The sequence below is a fragment of the Mercenaria mercenaria genome, chromosome 4 (assembly GCF_021730395.1).
Source record: "Mercenaria mercenaria strain notata chromosome 4, MADL_Memer_1, whole genome shotgun sequence".
Lineage (NCBI taxonomy): Eukaryota > Metazoa > Mollusca > Bivalvia > Venerida > Veneridae > Mercenaria > Mercenaria mercenaria.
In genome coordinates this window covers 81,151,278-81,168,463 of record NC_069364.1, presented here as the reverse complement: position 1 = coordinate 81,168,463, position 17,186 = coordinate 81,151,278, and positions in this window count along the sequence as shown.

Below are 17,186 nucleotides of genomic sequence, written 5' to 3'. Positions count from 1 at the left end.
TTGATTGACCGGTAGAAACAGAAATAGAGGTGTCTAAATGTGATAATCATTCACAACAATGACTAAAAAACACAACATAAATTTTTCAAAGTTTGTGACCTGTCCTCTTCCTAGTAAGATTAAGAATGAGTTAAAACCTGTTTGAAAGTTTGTCATACCGTTTAGTTACTGGATCGGATCGTTCTATTAAACAAAGGTGTTGGTTTCTTTTTTAAAACATAAATACAAAGGGTGCAACGTAACCTTAGCTGACATTGCGGTTGGTTAAAAGCTATTTGTCTTCTCTTAAATGTTGAATGAGCTTTTTAATGTACGCTGTGTTTATATTGTTCATAAATGCACAATTGAAAAATACACATAGTTTTTAATTCATCAAATTGCATATCTTTTATTCTAAACATTGTACTAGAGATTTTGTCGCAAAGATTAGCAAATTTGCCTTGTCGTCTGAAAAGTTACATCCTTTCATGTTTCAATATGTGAGAAAATTATCGGAAATGAAAGTTGGATTCATAAAATTGGATTATAAGAGAATATCCTTTCGTGTGGATCCTTTCCGGACTCAAATGTAAACGGTACTGAAAAGTGCCATTTTATACGTAATATGGGCAAAGAAAATTCATTTAATACTCACAACTATTAAACGAATATAAACCCTTTCCGCGTACCTTAGTATCACACCATTCAATGCGATATTTCGTATTACAATACTTGCTACGTTTTATCATGTTATTTTTGAGAAAGGGCAAGTGAAAAATATTGTATGAGGTGATTATATACCTTTGTACTTACTTAATAAATATGGGTTTATTGTTCCTTCCCTTGATATGGAACACTTAGGGTTGGTAAGTCACACTTGACTTAGCAACTGACCTCGAAAGCTGTTGTCATTACAAGCTGGCCAATCAAAGTCCGTGACCTTAGAAATAACCTCTGACGTTAGAATTATTCTTTCCTAACTGAGGCAACTCTCTGACTGAACGCGCTCCGCGGATCACATAAACCTAAATCCAAGGATGGAAAAGTGGCTTTGTTGAAACATGCCAAACATCTTATTTGTCACAAAGGTTAACATACGTCGTTACCTTCGAATGCATGGTCAATATGTGAAAACAAACCCCATTGCGACCCTCTAATTATGCGCAACAAATTCACGCATCGAATGGTACACTACATGTGGAAATGGACTGACCGGGTCAATGTGTATAGCCAGTGTATTCTTAATTGCCGTATTTACTCAACTGAAAGTGGTAACGGATTGACTTTGTTGTTGGATTTAACAACTTATGTTAGCGTAAATACTTACTTGACATTTTTAGGCAGTAGAAAACAACATAGGCCTTTTTCAAAATTTTAGTTTTTTGTATTTTGGTACAGAAATAAACGCACCCTTGGTGCAAAATGTAACGCCCCCAGGGGCGCTTAAAAATAAAGGTAAAGTTTCCTGTTTAACGTGGGTAGTCGAAAGTCCCCACCTGGAATGGATGGAACAACTTATTTCCAGCCGAGCCCACGACAGGCGTCATATTTACTCCCCCGGCATCCAGTCTAGACCGATACTGCTGGAAAGAGTACCTATTAAAGTAAATCACCTAGCACTGAACACTAGTCGGGATAACAGCCGCAACCGGGAATCGAACCCGGAATCGCTGGCGTTGTAGTCCAACCTGCTAACCACTGCGCTACTGACTCCCTGATTAAACGTGGGAAAGGGGGATACGAAATGTCAGTAAGGTAGAATGGCCTTGTCCTTGTGTCCGATCATGGGGTTCCACACACTGATGACCAATATTTAAAACAGACATTGCAACCAAAATTTTACAAGATGGTCATTACCCGTGTATATTTAGCCCTCGATAGATAGATAGATAGATAGATCTTTTATTCCACCATAAGATGAGAAATATAAATACAATTTACATACAATGAGCAAATATATATATAAACACAAATAAGAACACATACATACAGCACAAATATAAACAACGAACAAAAAATAATAATTTCACAGTTATTTTACAATTTTCTCTAAAAGATGGCCCTAGACAGACACCCTATGTGGGAAAGCGAAAAGTATAGGGAATCTATAGGCTTGTTGAGTTTTACGCATTGCCCTAGCAATTATTCTAATACAGAAAAATCTATGTCGAACGCAAACAGCATAGAGAATCTGTATGAACTGTCATAATATGTAGTAAAAATGAATAAATAATAAATAATAAAGTTATTAAATGATCAAATTGATTACAGCAGGTAATTCAATATTTTTGTTAAGTAATGTATATATCTCAGAATTATCTTGAAGCATTTCATCCGCTTTACATCATCCATAATTAGCGAGCTAAACCCTGATAACATTTCAATAATCTGATCCATGCAAGGCATATTACATAGGTTGTTGAAGTTATCATCACCCAGGGATTTATGCAAAATGCGCCACATACTTTGTCTTATATTATCATTTGTTCGACAAAACAAAATGAAATGTACAGCGACTGATTCTGTCGCCAACTTACATTTAGGACAGAATGCATTATACGTAGTGGTAAAAACGCTACCGACTACGACGACAACAGTCTTACAATAAGGCAAATAGTCCCTATATAGTTGACCAAAGTGCCATATTTTACATGGGATAAGTTCTCCGTGAATGCTCCTAAAGCCATGCAAACTTTCATCGAGGGCCAAACGTAACCTATACTCATGCTTTGCTAGCCTGTGTGTGCTTTTTTTTAAAATTGATTTCCATTGAACAGCGCCAGGAAATTTTGCAGTGATCACATAATCATGCAAATGGTGTCTTAGACCGTATTTTCCAAGTATACGATAGCTATCGGGCATATATCCAAAGATTTTGCTAGGTTTATTTAAGTACTGTATAACACGGACATTAAATAATTCTTTCACTCGTTTATGTGGGTTCATATTACTCAACTGACCAAGAATTAACAGTTTACGTTTATCAATTTCTTGCTCAAGAGTTAGGGCACCACTGCATCCAAGAGCTATATCTGTCCTTGTACGTCGCGGCATTGACTGCATAAATTTAATACACTGCCGATGAGCCCTTTCAAGCGACTGTAACTGCGTGTCCGTTATCTTACACCATAGTTCGCAGCCGAACAAAGCGTTCGGTAAGACAGAGGGTGAAGGCCGTTCTTACTTACGCCAAAATCTGACTTACCAAAAAACGTTTTACGTATTTTAGAACATGCATTTTTGATATTTTCATCAAGATACATGTATTTATCGCAAACGATTCCTAGGTGAACATACTAGTATGACTCGAATTCATCAATATTTTGGGTACCTAAACTCCAATTTCTTAGTTTCCTTAAATACCTTTTCAGCCTCATTAAAAACAATAATAATACTTTTTCTGGCATTATACATATACCTTTCTATTGTGGAATTTCTATAGCATATGTCTTTTAGCTTTTCTAGACCAAATTTGCTGTAGGAGAGTAGTGCCATATCACCGGCATGCGTTGGACATCCATAGGAAGTTCCATATACCTTAAAACTATATTCAGATGAGTCAATGGTATTCATCAGGCCATTCACAAAGAGTAATTACAACCAGGGACTAATACATTGACCTTGGCGCATGCCTTGTGCTATTTGGAACCAATCAGATGTTATGCCTTGAGTTCTAACACAACTTTTGACGTTTGTGAACATGTCTGATAATATTGTATAAATATGACTGTTGACTGTGTTGTATAACTTTAGCATAATCAGTGAATGTGTATCCCTGTCAAAAGCTTGGCGGACGTCAAGAAAACAAACGTAACGTTTCCAACTATTTTCTGCAGCGAAGTTAATACTTTCTCGCAACAGAAATGATGTCTTTGTACAACTGAATCCTTTTTGGAACCCACCATGTAAAGCATTAATGTTAACATTTTCCGTACTTTCAATAATATTCAAAATAACCTTTTCATACAGTTTGAGGATATTTGAGCATAATAAGATGGCCCTATAGCTATTTGGGTCATTTTTTCTTTTATTCCCCCTTTGAAAAGTGTTGTAATAACACCTTTCTTTAGATCATCTGGAACATGACAAAGTTCTGACATTTTCTGGAAAAGTTTTGTCAAAGCGGATATAAGTAAATCGCCCCCGTTTTTAATATGTTCATAATTAACACGGTCGTATCCACATGCTTTACCATTTTTACAAGTGCTAAGCTGCTTTCAAATCATAAATTGGTCAATTTGAACTTTGTTATAATCATTCAGGTACAGATTCGCATTAATATCGCGCAAGTCTGCCTCTCGCGCCGACAGGTAATCGCCGTCAAATTCCTCGTTACAAGTTGGTTTGTAAAGTTCGGCAAAATTTTCTCTCCAGCCACGGTTTATATCTTGAGGGGTATCGCAAATATTACCATCGAAATTCATTTCTAAAGCAGGACAATTTTTACGTTGTTTTTTTCCCTTATTCATCAATCGCCAGAATTCATTATTATCTACTTTGGCGGCAGTATCAATTTCTTTCTCTACACTTTCGATAAACTGCTGGACTGCAAGTCTATGTAACTGTCTAAAATTCCGTTTAGAATGTTTAATTTTTAAAACTGGAACAGTTTTCATCTCTTAGGCAATTATTTTTCAACCATATGCGTCTCTAACATTGCATATTCTTATGGGCTTTTTCTAGGTCATTAGTCCAATATGGCTTAATAAACGGTTTGAATTTCGATTTCGGAATACATTTGTCCGATGCTAATTGAATAGCTTGAACAATTTCTGAGTACAAGTCATCTACGTCGTTTGCCGACGAAATATCGCGTAGTAACATATTTTTAAAGTAGCATTGTTATTCAAATGCGAACGAAATATTTCGATGTATTGGGGTTTAACATTTTTCCAGTTTATTATATTATAGGCATCAATACTTGGCGTATTTACTGTTACAGACAGTGTTAATGCACAGACGAGAGGGCGATGATTTGAAACATTCAAACAATCTTCGTCAAGGATAAAACAACAGTTTACAAATTCAGTGTCATCTTGACCTATTAACATATGGTCGACTAGAGTTTCTCTCGAACTATTATGCGGCACGTTACTGTAAAGTGCACCAGTACAGAGATTCATACCTTCTATTGCAACTAGATGATTGCGAAGCATAATGTCAACAAGTAAATGACCACGACTATCTAAATGGAAATGCTGTTCGTGCCTAGCTGGTAGTTCGACATCATAATCTCCCATGACAAGTACAAGACCTTTGTCTTGATACTGACATATTGTATTTTCAACATCCTCCAGGCTGCTCTTAAATGTTGCAGTCGGGTGATTTTTACAAGGAAGATATACCTGAAACACATATAAGTAATCATGTCTAGATAGTTTAACCTGTATACCGATGATATAATTTGAATTTAAAGACAAAGGTGAAATAAAATTATTCAGGCATCGATTCAACCTACTTGTTGTGATATCACTTGAAGCAGCCTGCTTTTCAGCCTCATTAAAAACAATAATAATACTTGAAGCAGCCTGCATAGTGTATATGTTGAGCGCAAATAACCAATCTGCGCTATTTACCAAACGTGCAGCGCATATAACAAATTTGAGTACGTTGGTTATATGCGCAACGATTTACCAATTGTTGCGCAGGATAAATTTAACCTGCCCGATTTACCAAATGCGCAGCGCAAATAACAAATGTAACTTTATATATCAGAAATTTGCATTCCGTGTTTGATAAATCATGCAGTTGGTCAATTTATTAATAAATATAGATGTCAAATGCTGAATATCTCGGTACTTAAATTAGGTGTCATAAATTTGTTTCTACATCAGTAAATTCACGGCAGTTGGTCACCAGGTTTCAATACCTCCAATCTTATACAAGATGCAATAAAACCCAAACATGCGTGAAGGTGTGATTTCCTCCAGCTTGCACACGTCGTCCCCTGGTGTGTCTTAGGCTATTTTTAAAATTTTCTACTTCACCCGAGCACACACTTAGCAAAATATCGTTTTTATTATATTGAAATATCTTGAAATTTCCCAATAATATTCTTTCTACCAACGGGAGCATATCTCTCAACATGTCTAAGATAAAAGATGAAATAAAAAGTCACAGAATTAAAAGAAAATTCTTACAGATCTTATCTATATTATTATTATTATTATTATTTTATAGTACAAAATCGATAGAATAAAGAGTAGGCCTTTGATTACAGACTAAAACTATAGGGGTTTTTTACAAATCAAAATGGATTTATAATGTTACACCTGTAACTTGCGTGGCAGGTCGGTCCTGCGCTAATAGCAAAGTTTGAAATTACACTGTATTTCAGATATATTTCATTCATAAAACATACTATTTATGTAACTTTCAAATGAATACTGTAGAAAAATTAATAGAAAAAGAGTGATTTCTGTCATAACGAGAACGAAATATTACATTTTTTATCTGCGCAAGATGTGTGTCTGTGCTAATAATAAATCTGGAAATTACTCTGATAACTTGAATATCTTTTATAAATCATATTAACTTTTACTTTGATTTACGATTACAGACTAAAACTATAGGGTTTTTTTACAAATCAAAATGGATCTATAATGTTACCCCTGTAACTTGCGTGGCAGGTCGGTCCTGCGCTAATAGCAAAGTTTGAAATTACACTGTATTTCAGACATATTTCATTCATAAAACATACTATTTATGTAACTTTCAAATGAATACTGTAGAAAAACGAATAGAAAAAGAGTGATTTCTGTCATAACGAGAACGAAATATTACATTTTTTATCTGCGCAAGATGTGTGTCTGCGCTAATAATAAATCTAAAAATTACTCTGATAACTTGACTGTTTCTCATAAACTATGTTAACTTTAACTCTTGCGCAGATAACAAATGTAATATTTCGTTCTCGTTATGACGAAAACCCCTTTTCTTTCTAATTATTTTCTACTCTGAAAACATTTTTTAAGAAGTTACATAAATGGTATCTTTTAGACTTGAAATATGTTTGAAATATCGACGTCATTTCAGGATTTGCTATTAGCGCAGGACCGACATCCCGCGCAGGATACAGATGTAACAAAATATTCATTTGGCAAAAGCTACAATTTCAGCCTGTAATCATAAAAAAGATATCATAGTTATCAGGATTATTTCCAGATTTTTTATTAGCGCAGGGCAAACACATCTTGCACAGATAACAAATGTAATATTTCATTCTCGTTATGACGGAAATCACGCTTCTTTCTATTTTTTTTTCTGCTCCGAAAACATTTTTATGAAGTTACATAAATAGTATCTTTTAGAATTGAAATATGTTTGAAATATCAACGTCAGTTCAGAAATTGCTATTAGCACAGGAACAACATCTCGCGTAGATTGTAATCGAAAAACGAAGTAAAAGTTAAAATGGTTTATAAAAGATATTCAAGTTATTGGAGTAATTTTCAGACTTCTATTAGCGCAGGACACACATCTTGCACACCTACAAAATGTAAAATTTCGTTCACATTTTGAGGAATTTTATTAGTTATTCATTCTATTTATCTCACTATAAAACATTAAACAATTATATAAGTATAAAAGATCTGTAAGTTCGTCTTTTAATTCTGCTTATTTTTGTTTTATTTTTAATCTTGGCCATGTCAAGAGATATGCTCACGTCGGTAAAAAGAATTGCGCTTTTTCAATATGATGAAAAGAAAAGCGGTATGGTGAAATGTGGTAAGTGTGTGGCAATTCAGTCTGTTATGTAAGTCTCCTATATGTTCTATATTCGGTATAAAATGACTGCGTGTGATCGAATGAAGTAAAATACTTTAGTTATAAAAAGAATAGAGAGGACTATGTGGCTATCCGAAGGAAATCACACCTTCACGCATGTTTGAGTTTTATTGCATATTGTATTATATTGCAGGTGACCGACTCCCATGAATTTAATGATGTTGAAATAAATTTATGACACATTTTTAAAACCACGATTTGCAATATCAGTCTGTAATTGTTAAACAATGTAAAAGTTAGCATGGTTTATGGCAGATATGCATATTATCAGAGTATTTCCAGATTTCCAGATTTTCTATTAGCGCAGGATCGACATCCCGCACAGGCTACGACGTTTAAAAGTTTAAAAAAGTAAAAAAGTAAATAAAAAATACTTGTGTTATTAAATATACTTGGGATATTTTGTATCATTTTAACGTTTTTAACACCTATGACAAATGACTCTTAATACCGTCGTCAACAGAAATTTATAGGCCATAAACTACCAGGGACGTGAGAATCTCATTGAAATTACCGCATAAATACGCTCATTTACTTTAAAAAATGTTTTTCTTTTTCTGTACAAATTCACACCTTTACGCGTGCCTGATCACCGTCAGTTTTACAATTTTATGTAGGCCTACAAGTCTAACACTCTAATAATATTCAATTTTATCGGGAGATATCATCCATATGTTAAAAGCGCAGACTCATTTACCAAACGCGCAAGACAGTTGCCCTGCGCATATAAGAAATATATAAGGTTGCCCGATTTACAAATCGTTGCGCAGATAACAAATTGGTTATTTGCGCTGCGCGATTTACCAAATACGCAGATTGGCTATATGCGCGTAACATATATACTCTTAACCTTTTCGTCCGCGCAGTATCATACGTTTGACGATCTTCGCTATAATTTTGTTCGCTTGAAAGCGTCAGGAATAAAGGGACTAACTCATTTCGGCGAAAAAATAATTTATCTAAAACTTCCATAAAAGGTGAGTATTCTGAAAGTGACTAGTGTTACAAACTTATTGACATAATATTTTCGCAAGATATTCAGTTTATAAGTAACCAAAACCTCCCACTTGTAGATGACTTGAATACATTATTTGATAAACTTTGTGAACCTACGTACTGGGTGACAAACGGTATGAAAAAGCGAGATGTTAGATAACATAACGCCTTACATAAAGACATCGTTTCATTGTCTATTGCAAGTACCGTAGTTACAAAGCTGAGAGAAATATGACATTGGTTACAAACTTATAAAACTTACAAACTTCTATCGTCACGTGATGCAAATTAGTACACCATCGCTGATACTGCCGAAATATACAGTAACAAAAGTTATTTTTCTTCTGTGTTCATGGATTATTACTCTAAAACTTATAAAAAGATTTGAAACTTATTACCTAATACACAGTGAATTAAATGCAACTTACAGATAACAGAACAGAACATAACGAAAAACTGTCTTTTGACCTGTGTTTGAGGCAAAATGCGTATCAACTGCACATACAAGATTACAATCTTCAATTGAATTATTTTTCACAAAGAAACGAATTGTATGAAGATTTTTTAAGACATTACGAAAGAATTATCCATTAAAAACATTGATTCGCTTATTTGGTTGTTATAACTTAATGAAAAAATAATGTGTTACACTTTAGCTTTGTAATAGCAAGCTTCGGTTAAAATTCATTTAATCAAAGCAAAGTAAATTTTACCAGAACTGAAGAATGATATCACAATCACGCAGTATAATTTTACTTGTACTGTAGCATCCATTATTCGATTTTGACTTCACTTATGAAATACTTATATGCGTTTTACAACTTTAAAAAGAGTTTGCATTTCGGTTTAAAAGATGACAACCGTAGATAATGCACTGAGCTGCGAAATATCTTTCGAAAATTAAAGGATATGGTGATCAAGTATTTTGTGACTTTAACAGTATTGCAGTTATGTAACGGCGGCAAGTAAACTGGATTCTGAAACAGTACTGATTTGGTTTTGAAAATACCTGACAACTTCCAAACATGTATCAGAGGTGAAAGAGAAATGACTTATATGCATTGTACTGTCCATCTGTCAAGAAAAATATTTGCCTCACGCTGATGATCGAACTCAAGGCCTCTTGATTCATAGTATAATAAAAATAACAAAAAATATCTGTAAAAAAATATGATCGGTGCAGTGTAGTTAGGAAATAAGTTATGTATAAATCTGGTAAGTGTTTGCCCTTGAAAAACTTGATCTTGACTGAAACAGCTGATGTTAACAACTACATTCTTCCTCAAATCAACCAAACTTTCGTTTCGGCCAAATCCTTCAGATCTACTCCAAAAATGTTGTATTGGGGGTGAAAATCATTTGAAATGGTTCCTTTCTACAGCTGAATATCAACGAGAAAGAAATCTTTCATGAAAATTGCTTTAGTTTAACACAACTCTTTCTATAAATTTATAAAAATTAGTATTTTAATTGCTTTTTTACATTTATTATATTATAATAATTATATTAACATACCAATATACTTGCTAAATATGGCGCCCTAAATATACTGACGGGCACATACCATTAAAGCTTTTGTCCTTTCAATCAGCGTTGCACATGAAAGTGACACTTTCATCCAGTTAGCAAGACTGTTGCATAAATCTTTCGTACAGCTAAGAATACATGAAGCAATCTGATTTACAACTTAGTCACATGACATAGTAGGTCATGAATACAAGCATCAAAAAACGTTCAACGTAAAATTTATACAAGGTTAGCTTTTTGTAGAAGGTAGTCAGCGACCTGTTTGTTATGCTCAACATACTGAGACTGGAAGATCTGGTTTACCATTGAGCAATTACACAAAATAGAAACAAATTTCATTTAGAAAGAGTCTCTTTGGGTTTATATTTTGCAAAAGCTGAGTGCAATTGCAATTTATGCGATTTTATTGCGTCTTTTTTTTAATCGCCTAGTTATCAGAAATAAACTTTTTCTGCCTTTAAAATAAAGTAGATCTCGTTTTGTTTCGCCTACTCTGACTGGCCAAAGATTTTATTTAGTTTAAATGTGTTATATTTTTATGGGTTTATTTCTGTAATTCCAGTTTTAATCTAGTCAGATTGTTTTCTTTGATAAGATCACGTCTTCTAAAGGATGTTACATTATGGTGCGCCAAAACATATAACGCACCATTTATGATGTCAGGAGTTCACCGAAATCATGTAGAAATTGGAAAAGATTTTCGGAAACATATTGGACGTATTCAGTAACATCATGTTAAAAGATGTATAAAATTCATTATGTCTTCATCAGAAAATAAAATAGTCAGGTCGACAGACTGTAAACAAGTCAATTTTTTTTGTTTTGGGTTTTACGCCGTTTTTCAACAGTATCTCAGCTATGTAACCTAACCAGTGTTCCTGGATTCTGTACCAGTACCTGTTCTCCGCAAGTAACTGCCATCTTCCCCACATGAATCAGAGATGTAGGACGAATGATGTCTTTTATCAAATCGTCACGGAGAATATACGCCCCGCCCGGGGATCGAACTCACGACCCCGCGATCCGTAGATCTGCACTCTTCCTATTGAGCTAAGTGGGCGGTGTAAACAAGTCAACGAAGGATTCGAAAGTCGCAAAGATAAAATCCTTTCGGCAGCTCAAAACGACACTGGTTCTCAGCCTGCCAAAGCAATCGCAATTACATTATAATTGCTCGAACAAAAAGTAAAGTAAAAACTGCCTCAATGGATACTTGGGGTTCTTATAGTCTAAGTTACTTTCCTTAGTTTCTAAACTGAAATTTGCAATTCAATGTAAACAAAGAATCGTTTACAAATTTTCCTTTAATACAAAAGTAAGTAAAATTTATTATTATTTTATTTCAGACTAGTGAAATTATGGTTAAACAATATTGAATTCGTATAGAATGAGTTAAGCAGCTTAACCTTTCACAAGCATCAACTTTCAAATATAGTTACGGCTACCATAACCTTGCGCTATTTTTATTTTCTGACGGCCGCGACCATTATATCAGAGATCCAAAATAGTATACAAACATCTCTGAACCTAATTTTTAGCTGATTTAGATAACCGGAAATAAAGCATTGTAAATATGTTTCCACCATATGTTAATTGTTTGTAAGGTGCACTTGCCTGTTTGACTGGTAAATAAAGTATGAGGTCTAAGGTCACCAATATTTGCGAGTCGAAGTTTGAAGTGTTTGGTATCTAGTAGTGCTTTGATGATACATTTTGATATTTTTTAAAATATTGTCCTACACTGACTCAACTTGTTAGATTTTGAAAGCTATGCAAATGGAATGGTTTTAAAGAAAGAAAACCTGGGTGAGATGTTTCATAGGGTCTAGAGCCGCTCACATGGCCTTTCCGAACCAAAAGTGTCTGTGATCTGTATGCATGGTCAGTCTTTGAAATTGTTATTGATGTTTACGCCATCAACTCCTATTTGAGGCTTGTTGATTAAAAAGAAATGGCGGTTAAGCCCATCCGTCTTTACTTTCGACATAATTAGTAGTATAGGCGTCTCTTTGGCACCACAACTGCGCATGCGTGAGAATGACGTCATGCGCGGCGGCCATTTTGAATTCTATTTTTAGAATGACATCATCTTTCTATTTTAAGAATGACTTCACTATGTTATGAATAGAAACGATCATTATAAGTCTATTTTAAGACTGTCATACTGAAAAGGACTGTATGTTCTATGAATAGAAAAAGTCTCCCAGAAGTATACGGAGCTGACTCGTATACCTATCTAGGGCGTGGTCGCGCACATTGAGGGTCAGGTGCTCAACCCTAGACGGGGAGATAACATGAAAACAAAATATTACAAGAAAATCAAATAGAATATTAATTATATTTAACCATATAAATTCATCTCAGACCTAAATGAACAAATACATTTCTTTTAAATCAAAACAGATTATATTAAAAAGCAAAGAACATTACTAATCTAAATCGAAATATTTATCACATTAAAACTAAAACATTAAGCATTGTTTAAGATAAATACATGTTTAAAAAAGCAAGATTTACTGAAGATTACTTTTTTTTGTCGACGATGTGTACCCCTCGGCGTCCACTAAGTAAATGACCATGTATCTGTTTTAACAAGAGATCATTCAAATGAACTCATAGTCTAATTTTAGAATGACGTTTCGACGTCGGTGCAACTATTTTTAGGTACTGTATACTCATAGCGATGGTCATTAATCAAACAAGTCTTTGATGGTTAAGCTTTGATATTCATGCGTAAATTTATACCGGATGAAAAAGTCATTAAATTCTCCATTTGGCACTCAGGCGTGATGGTGCACTTTCTGCCTCTCTGAATCCATGTGGAAACCCCATTATCTTTTTCGGAATAGCACTGAAGCGTGATAGTGCACTTTCTGCCTCTGTGAATCCATGTGAAAAACTCATTAAGTTTCCTGACTTGGAATTCAGGGGTGACAAAGTACTCGATGCCTATCGGAGCAAGTATGGAAAACTCGTTATCTTTCACCGACTTGGAACTCGGGTGTTAGTGCCTCTTTCATACCATCAATAATATGATGTTAAAGGCAAAGAAAATCTCCTATATAAGTGACCCCCCCCCCCCCCCCAAATACCAGACTTTTTAATCCCCAATATACAAGATCCTGTCTGGTCCACTCTGATAAGGGTCCATAAAACACCGGTAGACTTGACATGTAGCCTAATTATTGTCAGAGAATCATAAATTTTATTGCCTACAGATAAATTGGTTATTTCCTGTGCATTTTATTGATTGGAGTGCTGTTTTTTGTGTTTTTTTTTGTTGTTGTTTTTTTTTCAGAATGTACACAAAATCATTTTAATTGATAATATAATTTTGATTGCTCAGTCATGTTGAATAATTTCCCGGCCAATTAAATTATAACTCTTATAGCAAAGCAATTCTCACTGACCTCAACAATAAAGGAATTATTTAAAACTTAATATTTATTTAAAGAGAAATTACAAGTTTGTTTATTCAATAATTATGATCTTTTTATCAAAAGTAACAAAATAAAACCAGAAAAAGATAATTGCTGGATTTTATTAGAAATTATTTAAAGAAGCGTTCAGTTGCATTTTTAATAGATAAAAAAGGAATATGGACAGAAGGATTTTATATATTAAAATGCATAATTCAATTCCCCTTGTGTTGTCTAAATAATGTTTTTTTTCATGTATAATAAATCCAGCAATAAAGATATATCATTGTTCAAAATACACATAATTTATTATTTCTAAAAGCTATGTGCCTGAATGCATTTTTTATATTTTTGATAAAAAACAGCAATGATGAGATGTAATTGTTAGAAAACTTGATTTATTTAAAATATGATAAAAACACTGCTGTATCTTATCACATTGTTTATTTAGCCCTATTTCAATCAAGCTTTCTAAACTCGTTATAAAGGTGAGAACTGATTTGCTATAAAGGTGAGAAATATCACCTGCAATTTATTTACTGCACGGTAGCTATACAGTAGCTTATTATGATAAACAGAAGCAAGTCTATCAATGGTCCAGGCTTGTGTATTGGTCATTACCACCAATACGCAGACCTTATCATTCCCATAGGCCACATACCAGGCATACCAGAATCAGTGTCTTTAAAGAACATTTTGATAGTTTTCTAAAAAACATTGCCAACATTTTCAATGACCATCTAGAGTTTTAGACCCGGTAAGGTACTTTTTGAGACGGTTGCTAAAAATCATCAAAAATAAGACGTTTTAGGGTCCATTTTTACATTTTGGGTATCTGACATTTTTAAAAAGCCTATAGGGTGCACTTTACCATAACCTAGGTGCCAACCGGAAATGAAGTCATTAATTTCAAAGTCATCATACAGGCTCGGGACCGGTACCGTTAAAAGATCTTTTCGAGTAGGTTCGGAAAATATGTACTATTATGGGTCTTTCTCTATCCGTTTTCCAGATATTGAGGTTAAAACCGGAATCATTCATCCTGAAACACCCGGCTTCACGCCCTTATTATTAAAGATAACCTAGGCATGTTAGGTATCTAACCGAAGGTCTCGACGAGTACTATAAGTTTGTACACACAAACTAGAAGTGAAATCAATCATGCGTAAAATTCACAATTTCTGCGCGTTCCTAGACTCGAACCTGGTCAAGTTAGGTATCATTGGAAAGGTCTCGTCAAGAGGATTTGGAAAATGTATAATCATATTTCCAAATGGGACCGGAAAATGAGCCAAAATCACTCAAGCGTTAAAATCCGGCTAACTTTATATTTGAACTAAAGATAGGCATGTAAGGTATCTAACCAAAGGTCTCAATAAGTACTACAAGGCAATAAACTTAAACCGGAAGTCAAATCACTCATGCGGAAAATACGTCAAAGTAAGCTTACCTGATCCTTACACTTTGATATCCAAAATGGCATTGAATGAATTTAAAGGGCGAAGTATAATAGTATAATAGAGCCAAAGCAAAGTTCTGATTAGTCAGTATAGCTAATAGCATTGCTCTGATTGGTAAGTGATATGACGCATTCTGACTGGTCACTCAGGGATCACGCGCATATAAGTCAAAAGTCAATTTGACTATGACAGAAGGCGTTACGATTGCTAATGCAACCACGACCTGAAACCACCTCCACAAACAATTGCACCACCACAACTTCCACACCTGTACCACGACCACCACCATCGCCACCGCCCCCGCCGCAAACTGCCGCCACCGCCGCCACTCACCGCCACCGCCACCAGCCGCCACCGCCACCAGCAGTCACTACCGCTTCCGATGTGTTTTTGTCAAAAGAGTAAGAATGTCTAACAAAAACTTGTAAGAAGATAAACTGTGTTTTATTGTTAAAAAAGATACATTTTGTGCCTGTTTTAAAAATGAAGCAGTGCCCAGTTTGTGCCCAGAGTGATTCTCTAGACATGACGTCATGCTGAGACATCAACGTAGTAAGCACAGGAACAACAACGACACTGGGAATTATTTACCATCATTACAAATATCGGACGCTACATGAGAGATGACGTTTCAACATCCTTTTTCTATGGTTGTTTCAGGACCTAGTGGTAGTGGAAAAACTGAATGGACCAGAAAACTACTCTTATCAAATCTTGTTAGACCTCAGCCTCAGCGTATTACATGGTGTTTTGGACAATGGCAACCTTTGTATGATGAACTTCAGCGCGAAATCCCCGGGGTCGAATTTGTACACGGTATTCCGGACTATTTGAACGATTCACAATACATAAATGTTAATCGAAGTGACCTGCTGGTCATTGACGACTTCATGACTGAAGCTAAATGCGATCAAAGAATTGCTGATCTCTTTACCAAGGGCAGTCACCACAGGAACATATCCGTCGTATATCTCACCCAAAATTTGTTCCCGCAAGGTAAAGCCTGCAGAGATATCGCCTTGAATACACAGTATCTAGTGTTGTTTAAAAATCCTATTGATAGACAGCAAGTGGCAAACTTAGCTAGAAGAATATATCCTTCCTCCCATACCATCTTTATGAAACGCTTTGAAAACGCAACATCTAGACCGCACAGTTATTTGGTGGTAGACTTGAAATCGGACACCCCAGAACAAGACCGTTTACGTGAAAATGTGTTTTAGACAGAAAGTCCAGCTACTCAAAAGAGAAAACTGATGGATGAAGACACGTATGCAAACGTTGAAAAGAATCAATTGTTTGGCGATGGAGATTTGTCTGACACTGATGACGATAATGATGACGAAGATGAGGAGGCGGAGGAGGTAAATATTGACAGGAAACAATTGAAGTTGAATGTACCACCTGGACTACCGAAAACAGAAATGACAAGGCTGAAAGACCATGTAACGTGTCAAGCTAATCACGCGACAACGGAGATGTGTATTTTGAGAGAATTATCAACTCATAAAATGAAATGTGTTTATGACTCTCATATTAAATACCATGCCGTCTCTAACTGTCATAGTAGTCTCGGGGAGCGTAAAATGATCAATGATATACTACCGGATATACGTAAGTCGTCCAGAGACTACCTAGGTGAAATATTAACTTCAATCTATTATTTGGATAGATGTCCTTTGTATAGATCAATAATGAACACGGCCGAACGACTACATCTTAATTCGCATTTACCCATCCCTTTAGCCATTACTGAGGCTTTTTAAAAATGTCAGATACCCAAAATGTAAAAATGGACCCTAAAACGTCTTATTTTTAGCAACCGTCTCAAAAAGTACCTAACAGGGTCTAAAACTCTAGATGGTCATTGAAAATGTTGGCAAATTTTTTAGAAAACTATCAAAATGTTCTTCAACATCATATTATTGATGGTATGAAAGAGGCACTAACACCCGAGTTCCAAGTCGGTGAAAGATAACGAGTTTTCCATACTTGCTCCGATAGGCATCGAGTACTT